The sequence below is a fragment of the Mastomys coucha genome, unplaced genomic scaffold (genome assembly GCF_008632895.1).
Source record: "Mastomys coucha isolate ucsf_1 unplaced genomic scaffold, UCSF_Mcou_1 pScaffold15, whole genome shotgun sequence".
Taxonomy (NCBI): Eukaryota; Metazoa; Chordata; class Mammalia; order Rodentia; family Muridae; genus Mastomys; species Mastomys coucha.
Genome location: NW_022196897.1, coordinates 3,354,672 through 3,367,125, shown reverse-complemented (window position 1 = coordinate 3,367,125; position 12,454 = coordinate 3,354,672). Strand labels below are relative to the sequence as shown.

Here is a 12,454-nt window from a genome sequence, read left to right as displayed (position 1 = left end):
CAGTGTCTGGAATTGCTTGTGTACAAGAATAACAACAATGAATGTTTGCTGCTCATGGTGGACACATAGGAAGAAATTCTTTCTCCCTTACTACTTTTTTCCATAGTATTTTCTTACAGAGAAAATAAAGTGAGATAAGCTGAATTTAAAATTATGACAACTCTCCAGATAAATCGGTAAACTCAAAACTAAAACCTGAGGGTGATATATGCTCAGTTTGAATTATTTAGTAGGGATGTGAAAAGGCACCAGTGATTCCTTACTAGAAATAAAAAAATTTAGATGTTTAAGGATCAATTCTTCCTAAAATAAAACTGTGCTTCAATGTTTTAGCTTCTCATGCTGCCTTAGCCTCTTTCTTGTTGCTGTGATAACATACCCTACCAAGGCAACCTAAGAGAAAGGGTTGGTTTGAGCATGTAATTCTAGGATAGAGCCTCTCATGGTAAAGAAGTTCTAGCAGCCACAGGCTGAAGCAGATATTGAGTGCACCTCAGTCAAGAAACAGGACACTGAATCGTCTCTAATCATCTCTTTCTCTCCAGCAACACAATTCCTGACTCCTATGAAATGGTCCCACCCCCAGTTAAGATATGTCTTCTCACAGCCAGTAATACAATCGTGATAACCACCACTTACATGTCCAGAAGTCCATTTTCCAGGTACTTCTAGACTCTATAAAATTGATAACACTATCACAGACAGCATTTAATTACATATGGCCCATATAAGATTATAAAAAACAATAAGGTTACATTTCAATGTCATCCATAATTCCCTTGACATCAGTTTAGTAAGCTTGTACTCAGTTCTACCAAGTATGATACCCTTTATCAGGTATGGGCATTTCAGAGATAAACATATACGATGTTTTCCCATAGGACATACTTCCCAGTGTATCTAAGTGGCAGAGACATGCATGCAATGTGTTGCTAAATGGTAATCTTGAGAACTGTTTATCATTGAAATTTTATTCCCCTCCCCCAGTAGTGGCCATTCATTTTAGTTCCACTCCTTATAAACAATTGATCTAAATGTATTTATTTGTATTTCACCTACTTTTTAAGTTACCTTACTTTTAAATTCCTTTATTTTTTAAGTCACCAAAGGACTCATAGAGATGCCAAACCTCTGCCACATCCAAAATCTTCTCAAAAACACATCTACAATGTGTTGACAGTCGCATCACAGTACCAGTCAACAGGAAAGTCAAAGTCAACAGCATGTTAACAGGTATGATTGGTTAGGCGTGAATGCTATCATTTAACTTTTAGTCATTTGTTCATAATTAAGAAAGAGTAAAAGATGAGTGAAAGTGATAAAAATATACTATATACAGATGATGAAACATCAGCAAAATTCCTAGCCTTGTATAGTTGATACACATGAATCAACTGTCTGAATACTGGCAAGACAGTTCAGTATGTAAGAGTCTTGATTGCTCTTGCAGAGGACCCAGTTCAGTTCCCAGGACTGACATTAGGCAGTGGACAGTCTCCTGAAACTCCAGTTTCAGAGGCTCCAATATCATCTTGTGGTCTCCTCAAGTATCTGGATGTATGTGGTTCATATAAACTCACACAATCACACATATATACACATAAATAAAACTGAGCAAATACGTCCTATTAAAAAATCTAGAAGTTGCTGCTTGGTGGTGGCACACACCTCTAATCCCAGCACTTGGGAGGCAGAGGCAGGTGGATTTCTGAGTTCGAGGCCAACCTGGTCTACAGAGTGAGTTCCAGGACAGCCAGTGTTACACAGAGAAACCCTGTGTCACAAAAACAAACAAACAAAAAAAACCCCAAAACAAACAAACAAAAAAATCTAGAAGTTACAAATAGTGGCAGAAAGGAAGAAAGAAAAAGAAATCATTTAAACTACGTATATATTTTTTTTACCTAGTAATATAAACAAGGGTAGTAAGCAATTTTAAATGCAACATTCTTCTTGAACCACAGCATATACTCTCTAGATATATTTTAGTTGGTAAAAATTACAATCTGACACATTTTGTGAATAATGGTTGTATTTATGAGCTTTCTGTCACCTTGACACAAGGTTGAGTCATCTAAAGATAGAGTCTCAAGTAAGAAAATGTATGCCTAAGAGTGACTTGTAGACAAGTCTATTGGGAATTTTCTTGATTAGTGATTCAGGCCCAGCCCACTGTAGGTGCTGCTATCCATGGACACGTGTTCCAGGGGCATATAAGAAAACAATCAAACAAGTCATGGGGAGAAAGGCAGGAGTCAGGGTTCTTCCACGGCTTATCTTCCATTTTCTGTTTCTAGGTTCTTGCCTTGAGTTACTGTCCTGACTTCCTTCCATGATAGATGTCTTAGTTGCTTTTTTATTTCTGTGGTGAGACACCATTGCCAAAGTAAATTACAAAAGAAAGGGTTTATTGGGGACTTGGAGTTTTCAGAGAATGTGGACATGTGGGAATGGTGTTGGAGCTAAAACACATTGACATACAGCCAGTAGGCATAGAGAGCTAACTAACTGGGAATGGCATGGGCCTTTGAAACCTCAGAGCCCACACCTCTTCCAATAAAGACAACTCTCCTAATCTTTCCTAAATAATTCTTCCAACTAGGGACAAAATATTCAAACATAAAAGCCTTTGGTGGCTGTTAACATTGTTCCATCACAATAGGCCATAAAATATAACCTAAAATAACCTCCTTCTTCTCCATATTGCTTTTAGTCATGGTGTTTTATCACAGTAATAGAAACCTAACTAACAGCCAGCCATGGTGGCACACGTCTTTAATTCCAGCACTCTGGAGGCAGAAACAGGTGCATCTTTCTAAATACAAGGCTGGGTTCATCTACACAGGGAGTCCCAGGACAGACAAGACAAGAGAAACCCTGTCTCAAAAGACAGAGAGAGAGAGAGAGAGAGAGAGAGAGAGAGAGAGAGCGCAAAATAGAGAGAGGGGGAGAGAAGCAAGCAAACAAACCAAAAACCTAAGATAGTAGCATAAGCAAAAATAAAAGCTATCATAACTGAATATATTCTTTTCTAAAGCACAAAAGATGGTAAAAGTTTAGGAGGTAAAGCCCAGTTGAAAGAAATGGGATATTACGGCATGTTCTTTCATTATTAATATTAGCCCTGTTATCATATGCCTCTCTTTTTTCTTCTTCCTTTCAATCAAGGGATTTACATCAATCTGCCAGTTCTTTTTCTTTTTAATTGGATATTTTTTAAATTTACATTTCAAATGTTATCTTCTTTCCCAGTTTCCCTCCCTCCTGGAAACACCCTATCACATCCTCCCTTCTCCTGCTTCTATGAGGGTGTTCCTCCACCCACCCATCCACTTCCACCTTTGCCGCCCTTGATTCCCCTATACACTAGGGGATCTATCAAGCCTTCATAGGACCAAGGACCTCACCTTCCATTGAAGCATGACAAGGCCATCCCATGGTACAGGTGCAGCTTGAGCCATGTATACTCTTTTGTTGATGGCTTAGTCCCTGGCAGTTCTAGGGACTCCCAGATTGATATTGTTGTTGACTTGAGGACAGGGATGGGGATCCCCCCCAGAAGATCTTTTATTGTTGAGAATAGTTTTCAGTATCCTGGATTTTTTTGTTATTCCAATAGAATTTGCAAATTGCTCTTCCTAACTCTATGAAGAATTGAGTTGGAATTTTGATGGGAATTGCATGGAATCTGTAGATTCCTTTCAGAAAGACGGCCATTTTTACTATATTAATCCTGCCAATTCATGAGCATGAGAGATCTTTCCATCTTTTGAGATCTTCTTTGATTTCTTTCTTCAAAGAAAGAAAGCCTTATCATATAGATTTTTCACTTGCTTGGTTAGAGTCACACCAGGGTATGTAATATTATTTGTGACTATTGTGAAGGGTTTCATTTGCCTAATTTCTTTCTCAGCTTGTTTATCCTTTGTGTAGAGGAAGACCACTGATTTGTTTGAGTTAATTTTATATCCAGCCACTTTGCTGAAGTTATATATCAGGTTTAGAAGTTCTCTGGTGGAATTTTTGGGATTACTTTAAGAAAATCAACAAGATAGATTAAACCCTTAGCCATACTAACCAGAGGGCACAGAGACAAAATCCAAATTAATAGAATGAGAAACAAAAAAGGAGACATAACAACAGAAACCATGGAAATTCAAAAAAATTCATCAGATCTTACTACAAAAGTTTATACTCTACTAAATTGGAAAATCTGGATGAAATGTGATGGCCCCAGGTCTCTCTGCTGCTGGTGCTAGGGCTGCATGATGCATTAGTCAAATGGAGGCAATTCATAATCATGAGATATTTTATTATAGGAAAGAGAAAAGAAGCCAGCCATGACCATGTGGATAGAAAGGAAGGAGAGGAAGGAGAGGAGAAGAAAAGGGGGGGGGTGGGGGGGACAAGAGAGTAAGAAAGGAAGGAAGAGAGCAAGAGAGAGAGGAGGGAGCAAACCACCCCTTATATTGATTGTGAGGTCAGGCTCTATGTCTGTGGGATGAGGCATTCCTGGCTGTGGTCAGATGACTGAGGGTAGGGTCCAGCTAGAATGCTGGGAGCTTGGGGCACTGTCTACATGACAGAACACACATCTCCTGTGGGGGTTTGTGAGAGGTTGTGACTGAAACAGGAGCCAAGGTCCCAGGAGTCATGGCTGAACTCCTTCCATCCCTTGCAGGCAGAATTATTGCCCACTGGATCACTGGAGTTCCAGACTTATACTCGACTGGGCCCAGGTTGCCTGAACAGACCACTGCCCCACAACTCCTCCTTTTTTCTTTTATAAGGGTGAGGTATCATCAGAATAACTGTCTACTGTCTTGGGAAAAGTATAGGGGCCCTGGAGTGATTGTGTCATTTGTGGTGAAAATTTTGGGTAGGGTGGAAATATCAAAAGAAAACATATAGGACAGAGGACTAACACAATTAAGCCAGAGGGTGAGGACGGTAGGCAATCAAATAAATAAGTAAACGATCCACACAAAGGAGCAGGATAGTGCCACACAGAAAACACATCCCTCCCAGTGGTGGTTGGAGCCAGCAGCCATGTTTCCTAGTTCCCCATAGGATTATAGAAACAATTGTTCCATGGGTAGTACAGTTTGAGGGTAATAACATCAGTTTTGAACAGCAATTAATCAATCTAGATAGACATTATGTTTTCCTTACTATCACATAACTTCCTCCAAGTTCAGCAGCCTTTAGCAAGAAAGTTCATCTGTAGCTGGAAGGTCCCAAGTCTGTAGTCTGTCCTCTGTGGGGTAGTGTCCCACGTGCCTTGGGAGTCTTCAGTCAGGTGAGGATCCTGGAGGAAGACTGCTTTGTTGTCTGCAGGTCCCAGGAAATGGTGTTGTCTCTAGTGGATCTGCAGCTACAGGCATTGTCTTCTCGTGTTGGGGTAAACCTGTAGGATAATTATGACCAAAGAGAAGGCCCCTAGCAGAAGGATATCTGCAAAGGGTGGATAGTGAATGTTAAGCCTGCAATACTTTGTTGGGAGCCCAGCATGGATCTTTAGGATCTTAGAAAGCAAGGATTTGTGAGGGATTTGGTCCTGGAAGGAATCTTTTAAGTCTGCTTCAGGTGGCTGAAGAAGAAAATCATTTCTTTGGGATAGGCAATAACAGTTTGTCTGTGAAAGGAAACTGGTTCTTAATGATTGAATGATGATAGTCAGATTTGTTGATTTGACCTGTGGAAGTAGATTAGGTGACTTTTGAACCTTAAAAGAAATCTTAAGCCAGTTGAAAATTTTTTGGACATACATCATGGATGTTAGGGAGAAAAATAAGCATTTAAATAAAGAAGCAAGAAAATTTTTGGTTGAAAAGCACAACTTAGGTATTCCTATAGAGGGAGCAAGCAAGCAAAACCTCCTGTGTGGCAGTTTGGGTGGGCTTAGATGGGTGGGGGAGGAGGTTGCCCCGCCATGAGGTGTGTCCGGCTGGCTGGCTCCTGTGTTCCCCGTTTGTATTTTTTGAAAGCAGGAAATGAAGTTTAACCTTGAAGAAAAGTTTAAAGCATAGAGGGTTGAGTGACAGGTTTTTTTAGCCAAAGTGGCCGTGGCTTGCTGGCCAGTGTGAGCATGCGTTTAGAGCAAGCGCTGCCGGCTGAAAGGCAGCTTTCCAGATGGGCTGGGGTGGGGCAGACAGCAGAGACTAGAAAAGCCCTGGATCACCATTTTGGACAGACACAAAGCAGAGGTGGGACTAGGAGTATGTGCAGTAAGAACCTGCATTTTCAATGGAGAGAGGGGGGAGAGACGCTGGCCAGGATCACGTGGGGGTGAAGAGAGAGAAAGGAATGCATAGTTTTGAAGTAGGTCACTCACGATTTAGTTCTGATGTGTTTTAGCTGGTTCTGCCTTGAGTTGAAAGGGCTCTCTCTGCAGTGGCACTCACCGCAGAGGTGCAGACAGCTCAGTCGCCACAGTCGCGGGGCTGTGCCCTGTGGCCATGGTCACCGCCCTGCCTCCATGGTCACTGCAGTCCCTGCAGCCCGCCACTCCAGTCTCGCTGGGGCCACCATGACAGGGGCTTGTCAGGTGCTGAGCACTCTCCCTCGGGGCTGGCACTGCCCTGCCTCCACAGTCTGGCTGGTCAGCACACTCTGCCAGAGGACTGGCATGCTGGGCACTAGCAAGGGTAGGATGATCTTACACCCAGGCCAAAGTTACTGCGCTGTGGGCAACACAGATATAAGATGTCTGCCTACACACTCCACCCTGCCTGGGGTGGGGGTGGGGTGCATCTGGGTCCGAGTCCGCGGGGAGCAGAGATAACAAGGCAGCTGCAGGGGGTCCCTGGCCTCCCAAAAAGCCAGGGACATAGTTCCAGCCTCTTGGACATCATAGGCAACCCTGTATGTTGCAGAGGGCCTGGGAACAAGGGGAGAAAGGGGGTGGGCAAAGAGGTGGCAGCAAGGCTGTTCTGTGCTAGCATGGGGCAGGCAAGTCGGCTGATCGCTGGTCGCTGGTCCCAGGTCCTGCTACCTCTTGCTTTATTCCTTCAGTATAGTTGTGATTGTTTGAGCCTCACATCAGGGGGGCCAGCTGATGGGCCTAGGTCCCTATGCTGTTGATGCTGCGACTGTGAGACTTGTCAGTTGAAAGGAGGCAATGCATAATCATGAGATATTTTATTATAGGAAAGAGAAAAGAAGCGGGCCATGATCATGCGGAGGGAAAGAAAGGAGAGGGAGGGGAGCAGAAGAAAAGCGGGGGGGGGGGGGGGGGGGGAGAGTAAGAAAGGAAGCAAAAGAGCAGAACAAGAGAGGAGAGCAAGAGAGAGAGAAGGGGGGCAAACCACCCCTCATATTGTGAGGTTGGGCTCTCTATCTGTGGGGTAGGGCATTCCTGGCTGTGGTCAGATGACTGAGAGTAGGATCCAGCTAGAATGCTGGGAGCTTAGGGCATTGTCTATGTGACAGAACACACATATTATGCATGGCCTGTGAGAGGTTGTGACTGAAACAGGAAGCAGGGTCCCAGGAGTCATGGCCAAACTCCTTCCATCCCTTGCAGGCAGAATTATTGCCAACTGGGTCACCAGGGTTCCAGACTTATACTCGACTGGGCCCAGGTTGCCTGAACAGACCACTGCCCCCACAGAAATGGACAATTTTCTAGATACATACAAGGTGCCAAATTTAAAACAAGATCAGATAAACCATCTAAACAGTCCCATAACCCCTAAAGAAATAGAAGCAGTCACTAATAGTCTCCCAGCCAAAATAAGCCCAAGACCAGATGGGTTGAGTAGAGAATTCTATCAGACCTTTAAAGAAGACCTAATACCAATACCCTTCAAACTATTCCACAAAACAGAAATAGAAGGTACACTATCCAATTCATTCTATGAAGCCACAATTACACTTATACCTAAACCACAAAAAGACTCAATGAAGAAAGAGAACTCCAGACCAATCACTCTTATGAACATTGATGTAAAAATACTCAATAAAATTCTTGCCAACCGAATCCAAGAATACAACAAAATGATCATTCACCATGATCAAGTAGGCTTCATCCCAGGGATGCAGGGATGGTTCAATATAAGGAAATCCATCAATATAATCCATTACATACAAGCTCAAAGAAAAAATATATGATTATTTCATTAGATGCTGAAAAAGCATTTGACAGAACTCAGCATCCCTTCATGTTAAAAGTCTAGGAAAGAAAAGCAATATACAGCAAGCCAGTAGCCAACATCAAACTAAATGTAGAGAAACTTGAAGTAATACCAATAAAATCACGGACTAGACAAGGCTGCCCATTCTCTCCCTATCTTTTCAACATAGTATTTGAAGTTCTAGCTAAGGCAATTATACAACAAAAGAAGGTAAAAGGGATACACATGGAAAGGAAGAACTCTGACAGTTGTTACTCCATAATGCTGTGCATGTCTTAGGCTCACAGCAGTTCAGCCAGGTGACTCAAAGACAGAAACCTCTGGAACTAAGGAAAGTAAATCATTCCTGCTTCTCTCAGATATTTGACACAGTTATAAAAGTCCAGCTCTCCATACAAATATAATATGAAAGCTCATCCCTTAAAGGATGGGCCATTCTCTGCACTACCATGAAAGCTCATCCCTTAAAGGATGGGCCATTCTCTGCACTACCATGAAAGCTCATCCCTTAAAGGATGGGCCGTTCTCTGCACTACCATGAAAGCTCATCCCTTAAAGGATGGGCCATTCTCTGCACTGCCATGAAAGCTCATCCCTTAAAGGATGGGCCGTTCTCTGCACTGCCATGAAAGCTCATCCCTTAAAGGATGGGCCGTTCTCTGCACTGCCATGAAAGCTCATCCCTTAAAGGATGGGCAGTTCTCTGCACTACCATGAAAGCTCATCCCTTAAAGGATGGGCAGTTCTCTGCACTGCCATGAAAGCTCATCCCTTAAAGGATGGGCAGTTCTCTGCACTGCCACCAACAAACTCTTCTACTGCAGGAATACGTGACCAACAAGATAATCAAATATAAGTTTGACGTGGGAATTCGCTCTCATAGAATTCTTCAAAATATCACTTTTAGATGGTTGTTTGTTGCATTTAGTTTTGTAAAAAGAAAAACCTAGAACCCTGTTTTTATTTTGGTTCTAGTTAGTATTCCACAAATAAATGTTGAAATGAGCCAGGAGTTGACTAGGGAACCGAACTATAGAGCACAATTAGAGTTAACTTCCTCAACTTCCTACGCAAGCAAAAGGAGCTATCTAAAACACTTAAACCAACTAAACAAACAAAGAAACAAAAAAGCTCACCAATATTGAATTGTGAAACTATCTTTACAATCTTAAGTAGAACTTAACACATTCTAGACAAGCAAAACTTAAGGTAAACTGTTTTACCTGTTGCCAGTAAACTGGTGTTACCTGAAAAATTAGAGGTACTTTCAGAAAAAAAAAATGATATTGCTCCGGAATGTTTTGGCAATCTAGCGTCTTTTTCCCTACCATATCAAATTAAGGGTCCTTTTTTCCCTACTATTTCTATGATGAATGGCTTTCAATTGGTAATGCATAAATCTATAGACTTCTTTTGATAGGCTAGCCACTTATAAATATTAATTCTTCTTCTGATACATAGGCATGGGGGTTCTTTACATCTTTTTAGCTCTTCCCTACCTTTGTTCTCTAGTTTATTATAGTTTTCATCATAGAAGATTTTCATTTTCTTACCTAAGTTTCAGACAAGTTAATTTTGAGGCTACTGTCAATAGAATTGTTTCTCTGATTTATTTTCCAGTCTGTCGTCATTGGTATATTGGAAATACTAACTGTTGAATGTTAGTTTTATATCTTGCCACTTGTTGGACCTGTTTATCAATTCTCAATGTGGTTTAAATGTTCTGGTGGCCTTAAAGTCCCTTATGTATAGAACCACATCTTTAAGTAATGGTACTTTAACTTTGTTTCCAATTAGTATTGTTTTATTTGCTTCTTTTGTCCTGTTTCTGTCACAAAAACAAAAACAAACAAACAACCCCCCCCAAAAAACTTCTAATATTATATTGAATAAGAGTAGGAGGCAGGAAATCCTTTGTTTTGGGCTTCATTTTAGTGAAAATAATTTCATACTTTTCCCCAGTTGATATAGTACTGGTGAGAAGTTTGTTGTATCTAGTCTTTACTATGTTGAGATACATATCTTCTATTACATGTCTTTTCAGATTTCTTATGAAAATATTGTATTTGTCAAAAGCCTTTTCTGTATCTATAAAGATTAGTATGTGATGTCTACACTTGAATATTCTTGCTATCAATTTTGTAATCTATAACATGAACTGAATTGTGTATTGTTGTGATTTTAATGAGAATGGTCAAATAGGCTCATAGATTTGAAGGTTTTGTCACCAGGGAACAGAACTATTTGAAAGGATTAAAAGATGTGGCCTTGTTGGAGGAAGTGTGTCACTAGAAGTAAGTTTTGAACCTCATACAAAGACTAGAGTCTCTCTATCTATCTGTCTATCTATCTATCTATCTATCTATCTATCTATCTATCTATCTATCTATCACTCTGTGTGTGTGTGTGTGTGTGTGTGTGCATGTGCATGCATATATCCGACTGTAGTTCTCAGTTAGTTCTCCAGAATCATGTCTCTCTGTGTGCCACCAAGCTGCCCACCATAATGATATCTGACTAAACTTTCAAACTATAAGAAAGCTCAAATTAAATATATTTTCTGATTAAAGTCACCTTGGCCATAGTGCCTCTTTACAGCAATAGAATGTTGAATATGACAGAAGTTGGTACCAGGGAGCTGGATATTGTTGTGACATGTCTAACAAAATTGCTTGTTGGAAAAATGTAAACTTTGGGACTTTGGACTAAAAGATTGTTAAAAGCTTTAAGGGCGGCTTATTCCACCCTACTAATAGGATCGTGAAAGACCATGGTGTTGAATGCAGTATAGATTATGATGGCCTGCCTCAAGAAGTTTCTCAGGAGAAGAATATTAATAACTGGTCTAGAGACCATTATTGTAATATTGTAGTAAAGAATATGACTGCATTCTGTCCTTGTCCAAAAAATCTTCCTGAAGCTAAGTTGAGAAGTTCTGGATTAATGGTGTTGGCAGAGGAGATTTCAAGACAGACTAGGACTAAATCTGTCATGTAGATATTAATGGTCACTCTATGCATATCTATAATAAGAAAAGACAAGTTGAGCAAGAAAAATTAAAAATATATACTTTCACAAGAAAAAGACTATCAGAAAGTATATTAGAACTAAGTCCAGTGCTCAAAGAAATAAAAGGTTTATAGAAAAGCCTGATGCTAAATGGAATAATTGGAGAGGAGACATCAGAGAAAGATACTGCTCAGCTAAGTTTCCCAATTATAAAAAGGAATTTTTAAAAAGCCAAAGCACTGAAAGAGGCTAAAAATAGAAAGCTGCACAGTGAGGGAAGTGACCCAACCCGCGGGTCTCAGTAATTTGGGGGACACGAGGAGGGTCGCAACCTGAGAATAAAGAATGGGCGAGAGAGAAGACAGGACTCAAGGAAGCATTGCTTGTCAAGAGCCGTTTACTAAAAGCAGGTGCTCAAATTTAAAACAAGGTTTTGGAAGGGCGGGGGGCAGGAGGGAGTACAGTGAAGAATTACAAGATCTTCTGGGGGCCATGGGAACCCCAAGGACAACAGGTAGGGAGGAAACGGTTGGGTAGGTAACGGTTTCTCAAAAGTCAAGGTACACTGATCACGCTTCTCTCAGGGCCAAGCAGGAAATTTGTGGTTGCCAGGCAGAATATTTGTCTCTGGATTCTAGTCAGGTGGAGGCAGGTCAGCCAAGTGCCATTTGGTTCCCAACAGGGAAGGAAGTCAACAATAGAAATCTGGTGCAAATGTAATTAAAAGGGGGGTCAAGTTCCAGCTCCAACTAACAGCAGAACTTGGCCACTTGATTCCAGCTTTTTGGAGTCAATGATAAAAGAAAAGGATTGTAGAATAATCCCTAAAGCTAAAGAAAGCTACTAAGGCCAAGCATATTTCAGGAGTGTCCCTGCATGGAGTCCCAAAGAGGCCATTGGATTTCACTGGAGACCCCAAGATGCTGGAGATATCAGAGTCATAAGATATCTGTCAAGGAGAGCAGGATGTGGAAGCAGACCAAGACAGAGATATGTATTTCAATGAATAAAACTGAAAGGAGTTAGAGATCTGAAAATGCATTGACATTAGACATGAAAATGCAGAGCTTGGAGTTGCCCTGCTGGTTTTTGTTCTTACTTTGGTCCATTATTTCCTCATAGTGCCCCCTTTCCCCCCTTCTGCAATTGTAAAGTATTTTCTGTGCCATTATATGTTGGAAGTATGTGATCTTCTTTTTGATATTGACTTCACAGGGGTTTGCAATTAAAAAGATTGTCATGAGTCTTGGAAGAGAATTTGGAGTTTTAAACAGTGGTAAGACTGTAATAAACTATGAGGACTTTTGAAT

The 12,454-nt window shown here is 41.0% G+C and overlaps 1 long non-coding RNA gene across 1 annotated transcript; it reads right to left on the bottom strand.

Moving 5' to 3' along the window:
* Window positions 1–4,869: 4,869 nt before the first annotated feature.
* On the bottom strand, window positions 4,870–6,712 carry LOC116091858. Its single transcript, XR_004119092.1, has 2 exons — window positions 6,335–6,712; window positions 4,870–5,407 (listed from the first exon to the last, which is right to left on the bottom strand). It is a non-coding gene; the product is annotated as an uncharacterized LOC116091858 (long non-coding RNA).
* Between the last annotated feature and the right edge of the window lie 5,742 nt (window positions 6,713–12,454).